This window comes from Meles meles, chromosome 7 (genome assembly GCF_922984935.1).
Source record: "Meles meles chromosome 7, mMelMel3.1 paternal haplotype, whole genome shotgun sequence".
NCBI classification, from domain to species: domain Eukaryota; kingdom Metazoa; phylum Chordata; class Mammalia; order Carnivora; family Mustelidae; genus Meles; species Meles meles.
The window spans coordinates 144,124,907-144,146,904 of record NC_060072.1 but is presented as its reverse complement, the minus strand read 5'-3'; the positions used below and the strand labels follow the sequence as shown (position 1 = coordinate 144,146,904).

At 45.7% G+C, this 21,998-nt stretch overlaps 1 protein-coding gene and 1 pseudogene across 10 annotated transcripts in view; both read right to left on the bottom strand.

Moving 5' to 3' along the window:
- SFMBT2 (Scm like with four mbt domains 2) overlaps nt 1–21,998 on the bottom strand; it is a 233,291-nt gene that overhangs the window by 163,157 nt on the left and 48,136 nt on the right. The window lies entirely within an intron of this gene.
- Nucleotides 17,849–18,027, bottom strand: LOC123947685 (annotated as a pseudogene).

Below are 21,998 nucleotides of genomic sequence, written 5' to 3'. Positions count from 1 at the left end.
TTTATAAAGCCACCACCACAGTCAGGATACAGGACAGTTCCATCATTCTCCCCCCCCCCCAAAATAAAGTTCTTTCTTATATCCCTTTACAGGCACACACCTTCCCTCTGCCCCAAGCCCCTGGCATACATGGATGTTCTCCATCACTGTAGTTTTTTGCCTTTTAAAGAATGTCCTATAAATGGAATCAGACACTTCATACCCTTTGAGACTACCTTCCACCAAGCCTAATGCCTCTGAGATTGTTCCAAGTGGCTACGTGGATCAATCAATAGTCCATTCCATTAACTGCTGGACAGTATTCCATGACATGGACAAGCCTGTGTGTCCTGAAAAACATCCGGGCGTTTCCAGTTGGGACAACTACAAACAAAGCTGCCATAAACATCTATACACAGATGTTACGTGAACCTAAGTTTTCATTTCCGCAGGGTAGATGCCTAGGAGTATGATTGCTGGGTCATTATGGTAAACCTATGTTTAAGTTTATTTTTTTTTTAAAAAAACCTACCAAACTGTTTCCAGAATGGCTTTCCCATTTGACTTTCTCACCAACAATGTACGAGAGTTCCAGTTGCTCCATATCCTTGCCAACACTTGGTACTATCAGTGATTTCTTTTTTTAATTTTAGAATTCCAACAGGAGTATTGTAGTATCTCGGTGCAGTTTTAATTTGCATTTCTCTAATGGCCAGTGACACTGACACCTGCATGGGCTTGTCTGCCATCTCTGTGTCTCTTTGGTGTAATGTCTTTTTAAGTCTTTTGCCCATTTTCTAACTGGGTTATTTTTTTTCTCCATGTTGAATTTTTTTTTTTTTAAAGATTTTATTTATTTATTTGACAGACAGAGATCACAAGTAGATAGAGAGGAAGGCAGAGTGAGGGAAGCAGGCTCCCTGCCAAGCAGAGAGCCCGATGTGGGACTCGATCCCAGGACCCTGAGATCATGACCCGAGCCGAAGGCAGCGGCTTAACCCACTGAGCCACCCAGGCGCCCTCCATGTTGAATTTTTGAGAGTCCTTTTGATTCTGAACACAAATCCTTTGCCAGGCATGTGATTTGCAAATGTTTTTCTCCAGGGAACAGCTTGTCTTCATATTTTTTCAACAGAGTCCACACAGGAGAAATTTGTTTTTGTTTTTTTTAGAGGAGGGGGAAGGGGCAGAGGGAGAGAGAGAGAGAGACTCTGAAGCAGGCTAAACACCCAGCAAGGAGCCCGACTCAGGGTTCGATCTCAACCCTGAGATTGTGACTGGAGCTAAAATCAAGAGCCAGACACTCAACCAACTGAGCCACCCAAGTGCCCCCATACAACAGAAGTTTTTAACTTTAATGAAATCAAATTTACCAATCTGTTTTCTGGTCTCACCTCTACAAACTCTTTGTCTAACCCCAGGTCATGAAGATTTTGCCCCATATTTTGTTCTAGAAATTTCAGTTTTATGTCTTACATTTAGACCTATAATATGTATTGTGTTATTGTTATGTAATTTTTGTGTATGGTTTACAACCACTTTCAAGGTTCTGCACATGGCTATCCTATTCTGAACAAAACACTTTCCTCTTTGGCGAAGTAAACACCAAAATCCTAAGAGCCCCAGATAGAACTCACTTTCAGAGGTCATCTTTCTTTCACACCTGCAAGACAAATGTTCCCCCTCTTTGTACAAAAAGATTTGTATCTTTAAAAAATATATTTGTTTATAAGAACAAGGAGACTGTAAAGAGTTCAAATGTGTAGCCCTCGAAACTCTTGTCCATTTCTGCTGAACAGGAGACCAAGGCTACCTTCTCTGATGGTTGGAACCCAGGACTTACCTCTCCTTGTTGATTTATAACCAATCAAGCAATACCCTTCCAAGTTTGTAATGGCAGATCATGCCCTTTTGGATGATTTCTGAAGTATCTCCACCACCACACACATCTACCATGGAAGACCCAACAGCCATGAGCCTTGGAAACCCTGATAGCCTGCCTCATCTCTCCTTCCTCTCCCAAACTCAGCCTTCCTGGGAACGCACAAGAGGCTACCAAGCATCTAGCATTCACTGGCTATGAAACAAAGATATGGCTCCTTTTCTCAGCAGGGTCAAAACTCTTCCTGCTTCCACATGGACACAGCGAGGTTATAAATCCATGGCATGACCTCCAACACCGGTACCATCACGGCAGCCTTCCACAGACCAGCAAACATTAACAGCAGAGGTTGAGAAGACCGTGGACAGACACATTTCCACCCAAGTCCATAAACAGAAAAAAGAGCCTCTGCTCGGATACCGGGTGTCCCAGTTACAGAGAACTTCTCATGGACCATGCTGCACACTGGCGGGTCTTGTGTGAGGAGCCGCCAGCGACCACAGAGCAGGCGGAGTGAGAACTGGAGTGCATGCATGATGAGTCCTATCGAACGCAAGCTTGAGAAGCGCCGAGGGGAGGAGCACTGTGGTACTGCCGCAACAAATGAGCCCAGCATGGAGTAGCCTCAAACACCTGTTGCTGGTCTCACGGATCCTGTGGCAGGAATTCTGACAGGCACAGAGGGCTGGCTTGCCTCTGCTCCACAAATACCAGGGCCTTGGCTGGGAGACTCCAAGGCTGGGGGGTAACCCCTGGCTGGTGTCCTCAGAGCATGAAGGGCATCAGTCTGTGGTGGCTCAGGCTCCCAAGGGCTCCTGTTCCAGCCAATATGGTGGCCGCCATATGGCCTTTTGTGACTTGGCCTCGGAAGAAGAGACCAGACCCCAACCTCAACGGCAGACATGTCAAAGAGACATGGAGTTCTACTTACAAACCACCATAGCTGCCAAACCCATAAGAGTCTGACAAGCCCCTGAAGACGTGCTTCAGGGTTTCTGGGAAGGGAGGAAGTTTCCCTATGGTCAGTCTGGCCCCAGGGACCACCTCAGTCCGCATCTAGAAATCTCTTCATTCTCTGCCCGAAGAATGGCTGGTGAAGGCTTTTTAAAGATTTTTTTTTTTTTTTAATTTATTTGACAGAGAGAGAGAGATTTCAAGTAGGCACAGAGGCAGGCAGAGAGAGTGAGAGGGAAGCAGGCTCCCTGCCGAGCAGAGAGCCCGATGCGGGACTCGATCCCAGGACCCTGAGATCATGACCCGAGCCAAAGGCAGCGGCTTAAACCACTGAGCCACCCAGGCGCCCTGGTGAAGGCTTTTTAATGTGGGGAGCTCTCTCTATTCTCTGACAACTGTGTTGCAGCCTACTTCTCAAGATTCCGCTACCGAACACCCTGAAAGGTAAATCAGTACTTGAGGCTAACTTTACAACCGTTCCCTCTGTTTTCCAAAGTAACTAGTCCAGCTATTTCCAACGCTGCTGTCATGAGACTCCCGTCAGGTCGCCATGTAGGCTTACTTCCTCTCCGGCTCGCCCCGGAATTCACTAGAATCACATCCCCTGACTTATTATGATCAAACGTAATTAATATCTTTTGTCCTATTCGGAGGATGCATGTCAGCTGAGTACGTCAGCACCCCATGGCCTCATGGACAGACATCACGGTCTTCAATCCCTTCCTCAGGCAGCTGCAGCGAGGCCCTCCCCTCCCCCTCCCCCACCCAGGAGGTGTGTCAGCTAGAAGCCGCACTTAGTAATTGACAATCACCGTAATTACCTAATCAAGAAAACACCATCAAGCTAGGCCACCCTAGCCAAAATGTCTGTATCACTCCCTCTCCCTTCCTCCTCCCCCTTTCTCCTCCCCCCTCCCTCTGTCACTGTCTGTCTCTCCTCTCACCTACAGCCTGCTCTTTCCCCAGTCAAGTGTGCTTATTTAATTTTTGCTGCTTCTATAAAACCCGTCTCTGCTCAAAATGCCTCTTTGTTGTGGCAGGAAGCAGAGGGAAAGAGACTCCTGGGCCTTTTTCCTCCCTCTGATGAAAATGCAGGGTGAGTGTCTGGAGTCTGACATGGTTTTCCAGCGCGGTTCCATCCAACTCAGGGGCAGCAGGCCTGGGAGAGAGCCAGGCGTCGGCCCCTGCTCTCCAGGTCCTGACACAGCACAAGGGGAGGGTGTTTTTGTTTCTGTTTTCTTTAAAAGCCATGCCCACGATGTCCTGCTGTGACTTCTTTCCTACATCCCATCCCAACAGGAGTACTCCAGCCTCTCAGACCTTCCTCACCCATCACATTACTGTCCAGAAATAAGAATCTCATGTGAGCCACGTCTCGTAAATCTCCCACCTGCTAAGATCTCCTCTCCCCCTTTGGTCACCCCGCAGCACATATAACAAGGTCTGACGCACCGTCTCACCAGGAGCCTGTGGATTTTTTTCAAAAGGAAAAGAATTCTCACTGTGTATTTGGACAAGAAAACCAGGTCAAAACTGACCATTACAAGACTCTCGAATAACAACTTTAAGTGTCCGTATCCCACAACGCTCCTGAATCCAACAGTCTTCCCCTGACAAACACCGAATGTCATTTTCCCAAGAGGAATGAGCGACCAAAGTGCGCTCCCGCATGGAGAGCTTTTCCAGAATAGTGTTTGTCTCTCACACCCTCCCTCCTCTAGCCCAGCCGCTTGGGAGGTATCTCTCTAAAACATGGTCCGTCTACTCCTACCCCCATCCCGCAGCCAACACTGAGCGCTCACGATCTGGCCTCTTGCTCCCAGTTCACAGATGAAGTGACAGAGACCCCAAGAGGCACGGCTTCTGCGCTACGTCCGACCCACATGCATCCTTGAGCCAAAAGAACACAGAATAGGGGCGCCTGGGTGGCTCAGTGGCTTAAAGCCTCTGCCTTCGGCCCAGGTCATGATCTCAGGGTCCTGGGATCGAGTCCCACATCGGGCTCTCTGCTTGGCAGGGAGCCTGCTTCCTCCTCTCTCTCTGCCTGCCTCTCTGCCTACTTGTGATCTCTCTCTGTCAAATAAATAAATTAATTAATCTTTTAAAAAAACACACACAGGATAGTTACAGCTCCTCCGGGAACCACAGCTTTATACTTCGTTCTGTTTCTTTCAAGTTTTTCCAATAAATGTTCTCAACTAAGGTCAAGAAGGGTAACCAAGAAGGCACTGAGTCTACATTCCAGGGACTGAGAAGGACGCGACAGATATTCTTGGTGAGACAACAACGGTGTGGACGTCACTGGGCAGAGGGACGCCCAGACAGCTGCGAAGCAGGAGTCCTGGGTTCGTGTGAGGGTGTCTCCAGAAGAGATTAGCAATTGACAGGCAAACCAACTAAAGAAGACCTCTTTACCAGTGTGGGTGGGGGGCATCATCCCATCCACTTAGGTCCTGAGCAGAGCAAAACGCAGAGGAAGGGCGAATCTGCTCTCTGTGTACGCTGGGCCCATCCGTGTCCTCCTGCCCTCGGACATCGCTGCTTCTGCTTCTTGGACCTTCAGACGCAGACTCAGGTTCCCAGGTCTTTGGACTGGGGCTGACTCACCCCACTGGCTCTCCTGGTCCGCAGCCTCCACACACAGATCACGGGACCCCTCAGCCTCCGTAACCCTGTGAGCCAATTCCTACAGTAAATCTGCTTTTACAGTTCTCTCTCTATCTACATCCATCCGATTGGTTCTGTTCTCCGAAGAACCCCAGAGTTTACCCACTGGCAGGACAAGATAAAAGGAACATGAACAACGCTAATTCACATTAATCTGAGTAACAGGGCTATCGTTGGTGCTTATTCCTAACAATGTGCTTTAACCGGGGAAGAAAGGTATGGACCAGGTGAGGAATCCTTCGGTAAGTTCACTGTTCATATTAAACTAACATATATTTATTTATCCTCATAAAAGAAAAAGAGGCTTGATAAATTTTAACAACTTTCAGTCCCCTCTACTTATAAAATGCTTTAATGCGGGCGGCTGGGTGGCTCAGTGGGTTAAAGCCTCTGCCTTCGGCTCCGGTCATGATCCCAGGGTCCTGAGATCGAGCCCCGCATCGGGCTCTCTGCTCCGCAGGGGGCCTGCTTCCTCCTCTCTCTCTGCCTGCCTCTCTGCCTACTTGTGATTTCTCTCTGTCAAATAAATAAAATATTTTTTAAAAAATGCTTTAATGAAAAGCCCAGCTGAAAACAAGTCTAGTGGGCCATTTGCTTTAACTCCCCTCGGAGGGAAAAAGAAAAGTGTTTCATTAAAACATGGGTACTTCGGGGCGCCTAGGTGGCTCAGTGGGTTAAAGTCTCTGCCTTCGGCTCGGGTCATGATCCCAGGGTCCTGGGATCGAGCCCCACATCGGGCTCTCTGCTCTGCAGGGAGCCTGCTTCCTCCTTTCTCTCTGCCTGCCTCTCTGCCTAGTTGTGATTTCTCTCTGTCAAATAAATAAAATATTAAAAAATAATAATAATTTAAAAAAATAAAACATGGATACTTCTGTGAAGGTGCGTCAAACAAATGCAAAAACACACAAACGGAGAACCAAGGAATTTGGTGTCACCGCTCACAACGGCACGTCCTGCTTCTGTCCCTGAGACGCCTCAGTAATGCCATGAGCCTAAGAGAAAAAACTTCCTCTGGCCACAGTTTAGCTTTGTAACTTGCTATCCACTTGCAATAGGGAAAAACAGAAAAAAGGCACCAACCAAAAAAAAAAAATATGTAGAGACCAATTCAAATATCTTTCAAGACTAAACACTGCATCCAATAAAGCTTGCAGGGCTTACTGTAATGCCTGCCAAACAGCGGCACCCAGCGACTCAGTACCCCAGGCACATGCGGACACTAACTCAGTGCCTGTGGGCACCTGCGGGTACCGACTCAGCACCTGTGGTTATTACCCCTGTGCGGAAGAGAACTCTGGAGGGTTTCCAATGTGCAGCTGTCTGGAGTTCTCAAGGGTCAGTGTCCTCAGAGGCTTGCTGTAGAACATTCTGAACATCTCTGCCAAGGGGGACACTGGCAAACCGGATGCTTATGATACCGCATTCAGCCAGGCCACTTCTAGAAACTTCTCTGCAGCACCAACTGTCCCCTTCGGTGCAGCAGGAAAGAAAGATACATCCTCTCCCTCCCCGGACCTTCCTTCCTTCTTCCCCTCCCGTCTTATTTTTCTTTCCCTTTTGCTTTTTTTTATTTGTTTATTTACAGCATAACAGTGTTCATTGTTTTGGCATCACACCTAGTGCTCCATGCAGTACATGCCCTCCCTATTACCCACCACCTGGTTCCCCAACCTCCCACCCCCCGCCCCTTCAAAACCCTCAGGTTGTTTTTCAGAGTCCATAGTGTCTTATAGTTCATCTCCCCTTGCAGTTTCCCTCAACTCCCTCTCCTCTCCATCTCCCCATGTCCTCCATGTTCTTTGTTATGCTCCACAAATAAGTGAGACTATATGATACTTGACTCTCTCTGCTTGACTTATTTCGCTCAGCATAATCACTTCCAGTCCCGTCCATGTTGCTACAAAAGTTGGGTATTCATCCTTTCTGATGGAGGCATAATACTCCATTGTGTATATGACCACATCTTCCTTATCCATTCATCCGTTGAAGGGCATCTTGGTTCTTTCCACAGTTTGGCGACCGTGGCCATTGCTGCTATAAACATTAGGGTACAGATGGCTCTTCTTTTCACTACATCTGTATCTTTGGGGTAAATACCCAGCAGTGCAATTGCAGGGTCATAGGGAAGCTCAATTCTTAATTTCTTCAGGAATCTCCACACTGTTCTCCAAAGTGGTTGCACTAACTTGCATTCCCACCAACAGTGTAAGAGGGTTCCCCTTTCTCCACATCCTCTCCAACACACGTTGTTTCCTGTCTTGCTAATTTTGGCCATTCTAACTGGTGTCAGGTGGTATCTCAATGTGGTTTTAATTTGAATCTCCCTGATGGCTAGTGATGATGAACATTTTTTCATGTGTCTGATAGCCATTTGTATGTCTTCACTGGAGAGTGTCTATTCATATCTTCTGCCCATTTTTTGATATGATTATCTGTTTTGTGTGTGTTGAGTTTGAGAAGTTCTTTATAGATCCTGGATATCAACCTTTTGTCTGTACTGTCATTTGCAAATATCTTCTCCCATTCCGTGGGTTGTCTTTTTGTTTTGTTGACTGTTTCCTTTGCTGTGCAGAAGCTTTTGATCTTGATGAAGTCCCAAAAGTTCATTTTTGCTTTTGTTTCCTTGGCCTTTGGAGACATATCTTGAAAGAAGTTGCCGTGGCTGATATCGAAGAGGTTACTGCCTATGTTCTCCTCTAGGATTCTGATAGATTCCTGTCTCACGTTGAGGTCTTTTATCCATTTCGAGTTTATCTTTGTGTGCGGTTTAAGAGAACGGTCGAGTTTCATTCTTCTACATATCGCTGTCCAGTTTTCCCAGTACCATTTATTGAAGAGACTGTCTTTTTTCCATTGTATATTTTTCCTGTTTTGTCGAAGATTATTTCACCATAGAGTTGAGGGTCCATATCTGGGCTCTCCACTCTGTTCCACTGGTCTATGTGTCTGTTTTTATGCCAGTACCACGCTGTCTTGGTGATCACAGCTTTGTAGTAAAGCTTGAAATCGGGTAACGTGATGCTGCCAGTTTTGTTTTTGTTTTTCAACATTTCCTTAGCAATTCGGGGTCTCTTCTGATTCCATACAAATTTTAGGATTATTTGTTCCATCTCTTTGAAAAATACTGGTGGAATTTTGATCGGAATGGCATTAAAAGTATAGATTGCTCTAGGCAGTATAGACATTTTAACAATGTTTATTCTTCCAATCCAAGAGCATGGAACAGTTTTCCATCTTTTTGTGTCTTCTTCAATTTCTTTCATGAGTGTTCTGTAGTTCCTCGAGTACAGGTCCTTTACCTCTTTGGTTAGGTTTATTCCCAGGTATCTTATGCTTCTTGGTGCTATAGTAAATGGAATCGATTCTCTAATTTCCCTTTCTGTATTTTCATTGTTAGTGTATAAGAAAGCCACTGATTTCTGTACATTGACTTTGTATCCTGCCACGTTACTGAATTGCTGTATGAGTTCTAGTAGTTTGGGGGTGGAGTCCTTGGGGTTTTCCATATAAAGAATCATGTCATCTGCGAAGAGAGAGAGTTTGACTTCTTCCTTGCCAATTTGGATACCTTTTATTTCTCTTTGTTGTCTGATTGCCGTTACTAGAACTTCTAATGCTATGTTGAACAAGAGTGGTGAGAGTGGGCATCCTTGTCGTGTTCCTGATCTCAATGGGAAGGCTGCAAGCTTTTTCCCATTGAGGATGATATTTGCTGTGGGTCTTTCATAGATAGATTTTATGACGTTCAGGAATGTTCCCTCTATCCCTATACTTTGAAGGGTTTTCATCAGGAACAGGTGCTGGATTTTGTCAAATGCTTTTTCTGCATCAATTGAGAGGACCATGTGGTTCTTCTCTCTTCTCTTATTGATGTGTTCTATCACTTTGATTAATTTCCGAATGTTGAACCATCCTTGTAACCCAGGGATGAATCCCACCTGGTCATGGTGGATAATCTTTTGAATGTGCTGCTGGATCCTGTTTGCTAGGATCTTGTTGAGAATCTTTGCATCCATATTCATCAGAGATATTGGTCTGAAATTCTCCTTTTTGGTAGGGTCTTTGCCTGATTTGGGGATCAGGGTAATGCTGGCTTCATAAAAAGAGTCTGGAAGTTTTCCTTCTGCTTCAATTTTTTGGAACAGCTTCAGGAGAATTGGTGTTATTTCTTCTTTGAAAGTTTGGTAGAATTCCCCAGGGAATCCGTCAGGTCCTGGGCTCTTGTTTTTTGGGAGGTTTTTGATCACTGCTTCAATCTCATTACTAGATATTGGTCTATTCAGGTTGTCAATTTCTTCCTGGTTCAATTTTGGGAGTTTGCAGTTTTCCAGGAATGCATCCATTTCATCTAGGTTGCTTAGCTTATTGGCATATAACTGTTGGTAATAATTTCTGGTGATTGTTTCTATTTCCTTGGTGTTAGTTGTGATCTCTCCCTTTTCATTCATAATTTTATTAATTTGGGCTCTCTCTCCCTTTTGTTTTAGCCTCATCTTTCTAAGGCTGACAACGTACGGGTGCCTGGGTGGCTCAGTGGGTTAAATCCTCTGCCTTCGGCTCAGGTCATGATCTCAGGGTCCTGGGATCGAAACCCGCATTGGGCTCTCTGCTCAGCAAAGAGCCTGATTCCTCCTCTCTCTCTGCCTGCCTCTCTGCCTACTTGTGATCTCTCTATCTCTGTCAAATAAATAAATAAATAATCTTAAAAAAAAAAAAAAGACTGACAACATAGAGCGCTGGTGTTAAGGAAACACATGAAGGAGAGAAACGCGGAAACGGCTGTAGAACGGTAAGTAGGGAAAGCACCGGCCTGAAGGACTCTGTGCACGTCGCAGCTTAGCTGGGAAATGCCTCGTGTCTGGGAAGACCGCACCGCTGAGCGGTCCCAGCAAGGGGCAGGAGGAATTCTCTGTGCATCCTATCACTAAGTCGCCCTCGGAGCCCAAGGACACACAGTTTACTTCCAGCAACAACACCTTCAGTTGCTGACAACAGGATCGAATCATCAAATACTGACGTAGAAGGGGAAGAAAGTCAAGTGCTCCCCGCGCTGCCCCGTGGCTCGCTGTCCCCCCCACCTGCCCGGATAACAGGATGGAGACTCCTTCTGAAATCTCCAGGGCTCGCTCCCACCTTTTACAAAGACAGAACCAGACCACAGCCAGAAGCCGGGCCCTGGGACCCGCCACGGGGCTCACGCTTTGTGCTGCCGCACATTTCATAGCAGCTGGGCTTTTTCGTTAGCTCCACTTCAGACCTAAAAACAAAACTTCTGTTTGGAATTACTTCCCTCTCTTGACCCTACCAAAGTGTAATCAGAAGCTAACAGAAAAGTGCCATTAAAATCCCAGGCCCAGGACCCGCACCACGTGTTCCCAATCGTGTGCGGACCACAGCGAGAACCGAGACCTAGAACGACAGCGACCTGAGGTGAGAGCCTTGTTCTGTCGCGGGGAGGATAAGAGGATTTTCCACAGCTCTTCATAAATACAGCGATACTGCTCAGCTTCCCCTAACAAGTACTGTCCCGAGGCCAGTGCTTCTGGGCTGACCTGCGGAATTCAGTCTCACTTGCTGACCGCCCCACTCAGCCCTGGACTACATCCCCCCTCTCGGAAGTGCCAGGAACGGGGGAAGCACAATCTAGAACCTGGCTTCAAGGAATTTACCAGCGGAGATAAGCAGACAAGGGTGCCAGACAGTTAAGCGTCTGCCTTCGGCTCAGGTCATGGTCCCAGGGTCCTGGGATCAAGTCCCACATTGGGCTCTCTGCTCAGCGGGGAGCCTGCTTCTCCCTCTGCCTGCCATACCCCCTGCTTGTGCTCAAGAAAGAAAGAAACAAAGACAGGAAGGCAGACAGATAAAAATTGGGAATAGTGTAGAAGGGTTACCATAAGCGATGCTGGGTGTGGGGTTGGGGCAGGAGGAAGAGGGAGTGAGGGTTTAATGGAGACAGAGTTCTAGCCTGGGAAGATGAGAAAGTTCTAGATGGTGACCATGGTTGCACAGCAGTGTGAACGAACTTGATGCCAAAATTATACACTCAGAAATGATGCAAATGGTAAATTTTATGATGTATATTTTACAATAAAAAAATCAGGAAAATAAAAACATGACCCAATGTCTTGCAATCCAACCATATTATACTGACTTAGGAAGCATGAAATAAAAACATAGCTTGGAGCGCCTGGGTGGCTCGGTTGAGGAAGAATCTGACTCTTGGTTTCAGCTCGGTCGTGATCTCAGGGTGCTGAGATGGAGACCCACGTCAGGCTCCACGCTGGGAGTGAGGTCTGCTTGAGATTCTCTCCCTCTCCCTCTACCCCTCCTACTCATGCTCTCCCCCCTTATGTAAATACTCTGTCTCTCTCTGTCTTATATAAATAAATTAATTAAAAAAACAACAACCCATAGCTCAGTGGTGAAACCTGTAAGCAGCATTGCCTGCTGACCCCACCCACCACATGCTTCTGGATAAAGCCTGTCCTCCTGGTTGCTACAAAGATTTTGCACAAGCAAGCTTCACATAAACATCTCTTTTCTCAAAAAAGGAACAGCCTTGAAAGCATGTTCAGGAATACAGAGATATATATAAACAGCACAGAACATTCCACATTCGCTTAGAAAGGGAATCCATCCGCTCTGGTGTGTAGGCCGTGTGGTACCCTACAAATGAGCTCAGTTTGGGTCCAGATCAGAAATAACGCTTTTAGCATAATGGGAAAAAGATACGATATTCTTAGTACTAGACACTAACAAGGGATTAAACCTGAAAGCAACAGGCTAGTGATTCTGTGCTACAACCTTCTAACGGGATTGTTTTAGTGACTACATCTGTACTCCAAGCATTTGTGGCCATCGTGCCTTATGGCGTGATGAATAATTAGCCCTTTCCTGAGAGCCCCTCGATCACTACAAAGAAAACACCTCGAAGGGAAAACACACACTTCCTTAATGAGTATTGCACCTGCTGGTGTGAAATATCATATATGAAACACATATGAAAATTAAAGTACTTAATTCTACCCATCTTAATTCACTCAGTTCCAACACTTCTAAAAATCCTAAATCATTTGCAAATGAAATATTGCCTTGAAATAATAAAAGTGTAAAATATGCTCATGGAGTCATTAAATTAGCCTATTTTCCCACATAATTATGTTTTACTTTTCTCCTCGCTAATTTCTTTACACTAGAATTGGCGAGAATTCTATTTGAATACAATAGCAGTTCCTGGCTCACGACAAGAGTTTTACAAATAGGAGAAGCGCAGAGCTGAACACAAGCAGGACCCGCCTGGCCGGGGAAAGCCTCATCAGTACTCGGGGGCCGGAAGGGCAGAGCCACAGACACACGCTCCAAAGCCACTTTGGCAGAAGGTTGTGGTCTATCTTGTGTTGTATCAGCAAATTAAAACGGTGCTGCCATTAGGCAGGAAAGTAAGGGGTAGCTGGAAATCAGATGGAAAGAACTACCAGGAGAGTGATGATCACATGAAAGGAGGTAGTCGAGAGAAAAAGGAGCCACCGAATGACAAATGCAATCATTCACGACAAGTCCCCAGGAAGAGACACCTGAATTAGGTGACAGAAGGGTTTCCGAGACCTGAAATTGCACCGTTACAACAGGGGACAGAAGCCTCGGGATGGATGGGGTGGGAAGGATATGAGACAGAGAATGTCAGATGAGGAAAACTCCGGGAACAAAGACAGACCGCGCACTGGTATCACCAACGGTTTGCAATGCCAACATCAGGAGTACTTTCGCTGTCCTGCTCGCTTAATCCGGTGAAAAAGAGAAGAGCCCCGGTTCTTTTCCGCTGATAATATGCACCACGACAACATGTACAACGAAGTAATACGTGCACTGATTTAGACAGGCAGCTTTTCTGTTTCATTAACATATAGTTGATCGGAAAGTTTGCAGATATTCCAAATGACTCAAGTGTCCTGCGGTGTGGGCACCTGTGCTGAGGTCCAAGGACAGAAAACGGAGATGGTCTGCTTTCAGAAGAAAAGCTTTCTCTGCCAGGGCATCTGTTCTAAGGTCCGGGCTCCCAGGCCCTCAGAGCCCCAGCACCCCCTCCAGCATGACAGGGTTCCTGTATCTCTCCTGAGGACAAGGGGTAGTGACTTTCACACCGAGGATCCCAATTACTCAGGTTCTCAGTTCATTTCAAGTTCTACCTTGCAATCCTTTCTAGAATACAAACCCTCACCAGCCTGGACCCCCACACCGCGGCATCTCACAGGTCTAAGACCACAGCAAACTCTGCAGAGCTGTCCCTTGTCTCTAGAGTTTTCCGCTGATGTTTTGGACAGTTTGGTGTTTCTGTATCCATGCTAGCCTGAGTGCTCTACACACACACTCCTATACCAAGCCAACTCCTTCCATTGTCTCCCACGGTCCAACGGCAACAATGGCTAAAAAGAAAGGCCAGCAACAAACATTGTAAAAAATAAAATAAAATTTTGAAAACCTGGCTTGTCCTGCTGAGGGCTAACCAGTGAGGAAATCTACAAAGTGGGAAAGTGTCAGCAGACGGAGAGGGCACTTACCCCTAGAGAATCACTTTGGAATGCTGCAAATCCAGGACCAAAGTACACACGAACTTCCCCGGAATTACCTGTTCTTAAGATGCAGACATCTCCTCCCTTCCCCCTGCTGAGCTCGCCCTCCCCCTCTCTGAGATAAAAATAAATAACATTTTTTAATAGTTAAGCCTCCGACTCTTGATTTCAGCTCGGGTTATGATGTCAGAGTCATGAAACGAAGCCCTCCATTGGGCTCTGAGCTCAGCGGGGAGTCTGCTTGAGCATCTCTCTCCCTCTCCCTCTGCCTGGACCTCCACCCCCTACCCCTGCTCATACTTTCTCTAAAAAGAAGAGGACGAAGAAGGAGGAGGAGGAAGAAGAGGAGGAGAGTCAGTTGATTAAAAGTAACAATACTTTTCACAAGGTAACTGGGACAGAGCTACAAGGATTCTTTAACAATTGGCCTAGTAGACAAATGAAATTCATTCAAGGAACCGGGAGCACTCAGCACAGCCAAAGGACAGTTTCAGAGCCTCTAGATAGACTATACTCATCTTTCCTGCAAAGCTAACTTCTGGATACATGGTAACTCCATGCCTCCTACTCCTAAAACTGTCTCTAAAGGAAAACAATTAAAAATAACTACCTCAGGGGGCACCTGGCTGGCTCAGGCAGTAAAGCATATGACTCTTGATGTTCGGGTCGTGAGTTTGAGCCCCACGTTGGGTACAGAACCTACTTGAAAAAATAAAATAATAGCAACCACCATATTAACACATAATCAGTTCACTCTAGATGTTGATCCCAAGACAATGCCTGACCTTCTTCAGGGCTTACTGCTACCTCTGCTCACTCCAGCAAGAGAGCCAAAAGGCTCCTATCACGTGTGATAGGATTAGTGCTAACTCGCCAGGACATCTGAAAATGCAAAACATGGAAACTCCACAGCTGTTTGGTAATACAAAGCCACTTTTATCACAGAAGTTTAACTCAAAACAACCACATTTAAATCTGACATTCATCCTGGGTCTCCCCATGGAAGAAAAATGGAAGTTCACAGCTCTTAACTCATCATAAAATATAATAAAAATCGCCTTCCTTTTGTTTTGGGTTTTCGGAGGGCAGTAGGGAGGTGATGATCTGATTTTAATTTTTATTAATCCAAAAATTTCGAGGAACTAGACTTCATTTCACTTCCAATAGAAGAATACTTTTAAACAAATATATGGTTCTACTTTGTAAAAACCATTTTGTAAATTAAAAAGTCTTGCAATCTCCAGAGCTTCTCAATTACTCTGAACAAGCCTGTGCAGAATTATCCATTAGAGACACTTACTGAAATACTTACGAATGACATGACATGAAGTCTAGTCATTGCTTCAGAAACAATACAGGCTGGTGAAATGGGTGGGAGTACTGATTTTATAAGGCTGGCTTTGAATTGACCATGATCGATGTCAGGTAATGGGCAGATGGGGGGGGCAGGTCAACATGTAGCTCATCTACTTTTGGGTATGAGGAAATTTCCCACAATAAAAGAGTTTTAAAAGCAGAACAGGAAGAGTATTTTGACATTCATTAGGAAAAAGAAAAGTTGCAAACCACAGCAAGTAATGACCAGAGCTCCAGATTTTAGCAGAATGTACCAACACAGTGTTGAGAAGTTGACGACTTTGGGCATTAATTATTTTTGTCTTCTTAAACCTACCTCGTCCGCAGTGCACCGTCTCATTAAAATGGATCTACCACATGTTCAGTGTGGAGGTATCAAGCCCTCCCAGTGGGAGAACCTCAAAAATCAGCCAACTTGTACTAATCTAAAGGGGACTCCCATACAGATCAATTTATGACCAAAAAACTATGAAAATCATGTGTTCAGATCACATTTCTTAGCCTACTACCAACACTATATGGCTGCACCCCTAAATGTGCATGCCAGAACGAATCCACTTGCATACACAGTGGAATGGGGAACACAGAATACCCTTCTAGACTATTCTGAAGGGAGTGAGAGACAAGATTAAGTTATCGATAATAAGTCTTCAATAAAAAAAATATGAAAGTGTATACCTAACTTCAATTTTAAGAAAAGGTAATCGCCACTGTCCATGTCATTTGTTTTATCCAAAACTACCAGGAAACCATTGCTTAAAAGACCCAAAACATAAACTACTCTGACACAAATTAAAAGTAAAAGCAGTATTACCCATAATACAATGTCTTTGGGAGAATTACATTAGCGTTCATTGGGGAAAAGGAGGAGAGACATGTCAGGGGTTAAAAGAAGAACACGGTGCCAGGAACCTTCCTATATAAGAAAACCAACACTGATTCAGGCAGAACGAGCTTATAATTCTGATTTAGGAACATACTAGTAAGGCCATGGGAAGTTTCAGGTGAAGGGGCAGAAAATGGGACTCTACGTCCACAACTCCTCTAAGCTCTTGGCAGGGCTGTCATAGTCTCCTGAAAATTCGGTAAGATGAAAGGAGAAAAGGTTCAGTCTTAATAGTATTCTCATCCACCGACCCAAATATCATCCACCAACTGACAATTATTCATACGCTTCCGATTAGAAGCCACAGCAGGTTTTCATGTGACGACATTAGTCAAGGGCTCTTGGTGGGACCCCTGTGCTGTGCGTACCTACATGGATCTGTCCCTGCCAAGGCTCAAGTCTTAGGCACTTTTGCCTTCATGGGTCAGGAACATGAGACCAACATGTGGGTGTGACATCTTGAAAGGAAAGAGGGCACAAAGAAAGTTCTTCTTTGGCTGTTTCACCTGTAATTCATAGTTAAAATTTTTATGAGCTCTGGCACACGGATGATAGAAGAAGGGTGGAAGGGATCTCAGGCAGCAAAATCAGCAGCAAAAGAGGACCCACAGGGAAAGAGACGGAAGACAGAGGAGGGCTGGACAGGGGGGCAGAGTCAGGAGGCCCCAGAAACAAAATCGCCCCAGCGAGAGGTGGAAAGTGGAGAATCCTGTTTCCCCATCGGTGAAGACTGGGCCAACTTACAAAAGATGATTTCCATATTCTAGAGCTTGCAGGTTCCCCAGCCCTTTCTAATAGTCAGAGTCCCTTCAAGACCACTCTGTGTAGACCGAAATAAGAAAATCAGAGCTTCACGTGAAGTAGTAACTTCAAAAATCTTTTTGACACCCTTTATTCTGTGGCCAAGTCTACAACCGCCAAGTGATGGATATCAGCGATGACGCTGCCATGGATCCCGAAGACACGGAGGTCTGAGCTTGCCCTCTCCGCTCGCCCATCAGACACACCAGCCAAATGTGGTGCTTAGTCTTTGCATAAATGGCCCTCAGCCCCCCTCGGTTTCTCACAAGGAATCCCACGAAACGACTGGAATGTAATCTGATCAGGGTGGAAGCTTCAACCACAGTTTACAATCCTACTTTGAGCCCCAAGAAACGGTCTGCTTAAAACCACTGACGCTACGGAAATCGGAACGCGTCGCCACTTCCCAGCTAAGCACTACACCCTTACCGCGTTCCAGGGCAAGAATAAAGGCATTGAACAGCTGAACTCTGTCGTCTTCCCGTCTCAAACTCCCTCATTCGACGCTAAGGTCCCAAATGGCCAGAGCTGCTGGCCGAATTTAAGCCTGACATTTGACTGTACAACATCAAGAATATACATCCTGTGACCTTCACTTTTTTCTCCTTGCACAAAGTAACTCAATCAAAACATCGTTTGTTCTTTTGTCTTTCGAGACACATGCAGGATCGTCTTGTCCACAGTATGTTCTAAAATGGTACAATGCTATGTCTGGGGGCCGGGGTCGGGAGGAGGGGGAGCTCCTTTTATACCACGTGTTCATCTTAAATAGTTAAAAACACTGAATTTGGGAGTGAGGGTATTTTGCAGACTATTAATAAGACACCACGAATTTTTAAAACAAGCCTTTTAGAACTGCTGGTCTCTTGAAAACACTAAACTGATAAGAACAGATACTACACTCGATCTGAGCCAAAAGGCCGAGAAGCGATGTCTCTTGAAGATATTATACACATGTTAACCGATAAACTCAAGCTTAAGAAAATAGGATTTAAAAATGAAAAAACGGGATCTAGGCCCAATATGACCCATTTAAGCACACGGAAATGCAGAAGCAGTAAGTGACTTTCTTTTCTGCCCAGACTGGGGTACACCTTAAAAGCACAGTGAAGAGTACGGCCGGTGTACCCCAACTATGAGAAAGGCAATCGTACCGTGGGCCATTAGTCTCTTCGGAAGTTAACAAGACAGGGGAGAAGCACATATATTAAATCAAGAGCAAATGCTACACGCTAGAAATTTAAGATACTTTATCACCTACAGAAAATGCATTTTCACTCCCAAATTGGAAAAAAAAATAGTTTGGTTTGGTTTTCTATTTCAAGCACTTTTACATTTTCCTGGAGACATCTGGAAAGATGAAATAATTACCCTAAAAAAAAAAGGTTTGTTAGCTAAATGCATTGTAGCAGACAGTGCACACTGTCCCTGAGGACCATTTTCCCCTTATTTCTCTGGGCAAAAGCAGCTTCCACACCTGGGGAGTTTCAGCTATGAAGCTGGGCTCCACAGCTGCGGACGGAATCTGCCATCCTACTTTGCAACGGGGGATGGCCAGGTGCTGAATTCTGGCCCACGGAAGGTGAGCAGCAGGCCTGGGACTCTCTCCTTCTGTCTTTCTTGCTGGGAACACGAAGGAGACTCGAGTTTCCACAACCCAGTGGTGCTGAAGTCCCCCATCCTGAACCACTCACCCCTAGCCTATTGCCGGAAGGAGGGAGAGGCTTCTAAATGACTGTGAGCCCCAGTATACGGGGGGTCTTTTTATAACAGACGTCTAAGTTGTATCCTGATACATAAACCATGCGATCAAGGACCTCAGATGAGCTGTAAGGTCAAAATCCCCAGAGAATAAAAATGGGAAAGAAAAAAAATAAAGGAGACCATGAAAATGAGAAGAAAAAATCAGTAATAACCAAATCCCTGTGCTTCTAAAAACCACTTAAAAATCTTCATAATACAGCTGACCCTTGAACAACGTAGGATGTCAAGGCAGGTAATGGGAGGTGACGGAGCCGACCTTCTGTGCAGTCCAAATCCAAACATAACTTCTGACTCCCCCAAACTTAACTACTAACAGCCTACCATTACTGACAACATAAACTGTTCAACAAATCCCTCGTATATGTAGGTATGTTAAATGTATTCTACAACGTGCTCTTAAGGTCATTTAGAAAAGCGTAAGAAAATGTATTTACAGTACTGAACTGTACGTATCGAAAAAAATACGAATATGTACGTATAAGCGCACCCACGCAGTACAAACCCATCGAGATCAAGGGCCAACTGTACTTTTAGCAAGCCGTATTCATACACAGGCAAAGTGAACCTGTATTCCTCTAAATGTAAAAGAAAACATGCTTTTGATAGCAGCAGGACGAGTTACACTGAGAAGCTGAGTAGGCAAGCATTTCAAAAAAAATTTAATTTAATCTAATATACTGCACTTAAATATTTGTTAAAAGAGCTGCTGCCAACTACGCTAACAGAACGTTTAATTGACACTTATTTGCCAGTTGGTTATTTATGTGACCGTCCTTCTGGCAGAAATACTTTGCAGAAATCCAACTTGGCAGGCCCCATAAATACATACACTCTACTGAAAGGACCATTAACGGGACTTATAAATCTAAAACTCCATGTACATTAGGGATCTAACATTAATTTTGATGGGCTAACAAATTACACATTAGATGTGCAGATGAAGAATGAAAAAAAATGGTGCTTTATTCATTTCAGAAAACAAATCTGGGATTCAGTATCACTCCCAATAACATTAAACAAGGCATATAAATCATCCCTTAATCTCTGAAGGGCAATAAAACATTTAAACCAGAAAGTAGGCTTTAAATAAACTTTATTTTCTTTGGAGATTTTCGAAGAGTTTTGTTTTGATTCTGTTGGAGGGCGGTGGGAAGTTGGTGTGGGTTGGCAAATGATTTTGCTTTATGACAGTCTCAGAAGATACTCATCATAGAATTTTCTAAGAAATAAGCTGGTCAGATACTAACGACTTCACATAACTGTCTAGTGTGAATAAAATCGTTAAAGATGATTTTAATGGCAGTAACTCCTTTCTACGGTCCACGATGGGCTTTTGGGGGCTATTAGTCACCATTGTGTAACGACGTCAAATGGGCTTTATAAAAAGCATTGTTTAATCAACAATGCTTGAACAGCTCTATCAGCTGGTAGGAGACAACCAGAAAAACAATAATTACAAAAACCCTTAAAATCACACTTCTCTTCAGTTCTGCAGCACTTCCCTCTGCTTAAATGTCTTCAGAAACAGAAAATTCCTAGTAGTGGAACGTCTGTGAATTCTTGCTCTGTACCCGCAGAACGTTTTAAAAGAGGAAGCGTTGGGCCGCGTGTTTGGAGCGCTCCTTCCATCCCCAGAGCTGTTGTACGTCACGAGATCCGTGCTCATCTCTGACAACTTCTTTTTTAAGAAATGCTTGACACAAATTCTTTTCACAGAAAAGACAACCTCTACAACCCACGGGCCATTCTGGCCTGCTCTGAATGTGAGCTCTTGGGTATGTCGTGTTCTTAAACACGGGGCGGGACGCTCCACCTGGGCATTGCACCAACGTCCAGACCTCGGGGTCTGCAATTGGGGTGACGTGACAATTGCCACAGTGAAGACCCACAGAGGAGACGGTGAAGAGAAGGAGCAAAGAAAGACCCGCACAGCCACGCAAAGACACGGAGGAACCTTAAGTGGAGATCGCTGGACGAGGAAGCCAGGTGGGAAAGGCCACCTACCATACGGTTCCGGCTATCGGACGTTGGAAAAGGGAAGACCGTGGAGACAGTAGGCAGAACAGAGGTGGCCAGGGCTTGAAGGGGGCCCAGGGGAGGGAGGAGTACGTGCAGCAGAGAGGGTTTTCTGAGCAGTAAAACTGCGTCATGGGATGCTTGATATCACGGTGTTCTTGCCACAAGGGAGCTGTCCGACAGACTGTACCCCCCGCCCCGGACAATGAACCTCAGTGCCAGCTGTGGACTTTCCATGATGACGTGGGTTCACCCACGTTCACAATGAGTGGGGAGATTTTCACGATGGAGGACGCTGTCCGTGTGCTGGGACAGGGAGTGGATCGAACCCTGTACTTTCCCCACAATTTTGCTGTAAACCTAAAAACTGCTCTTAAAAAATAAAGTCTGTTTTCTTTCAAAGCACCAGACACTCAAGATCCTCAGTCCAGGGGCTCCTGAGCCCCTCCCCAGCTCTCCGAGCCCTAGCTTTCCCCTGGCTCGGACATCTCAAGAATCTAGAAAATGTAGGACCCTCCCTCCCCACCATAAGCCCCTACTTGAAACTGGAACAGCAGAGAGACTCTTCCTAAACTCGGAGAGGTCAAGGTGAAAATAACCAACACAAAGTGCCACTCCATCCATAAATGCTGTAGCTGCCCAGCTTCTGGACGTGTGATGAAGTCCTCCGCACCGTCCCCAGGGTCCGATCCCCACCGCCCGGCTCTGGTGTGGTTCCAGGACCACCACCCAGGACACACATCAGGCAGAACCGATGATAGGCGAGGGCCACGGGACGCCATCTGGTGCTCGCTGGCTTCAGGTCTGCCCTTTGTATGCACCTCTGCTTTCTCCAGAGCCTCAGACGGCATCACCGGACGACCACCCTGCTCATCACCCATCTAAGACACGGTGTTTCAAAGACCAGCTGCTGTCAAAGCAGAAGTCACCCAGCTTCTAGGATGCCTCTCTGGGGAAGCACTTCTCAAAGAGGAAGAAGGCTCAGAAGCCCTCTCATGGGTATACCCCGAAAGGAAACGTACCACTCAGCCCAGGGCCCACGAGCCCAGCCCTGACTCCTAGGACACACACACAGCCCCATCCAAGCTCCCTTCACTCAAGTCACCCATTCCGGGCCCCAGAA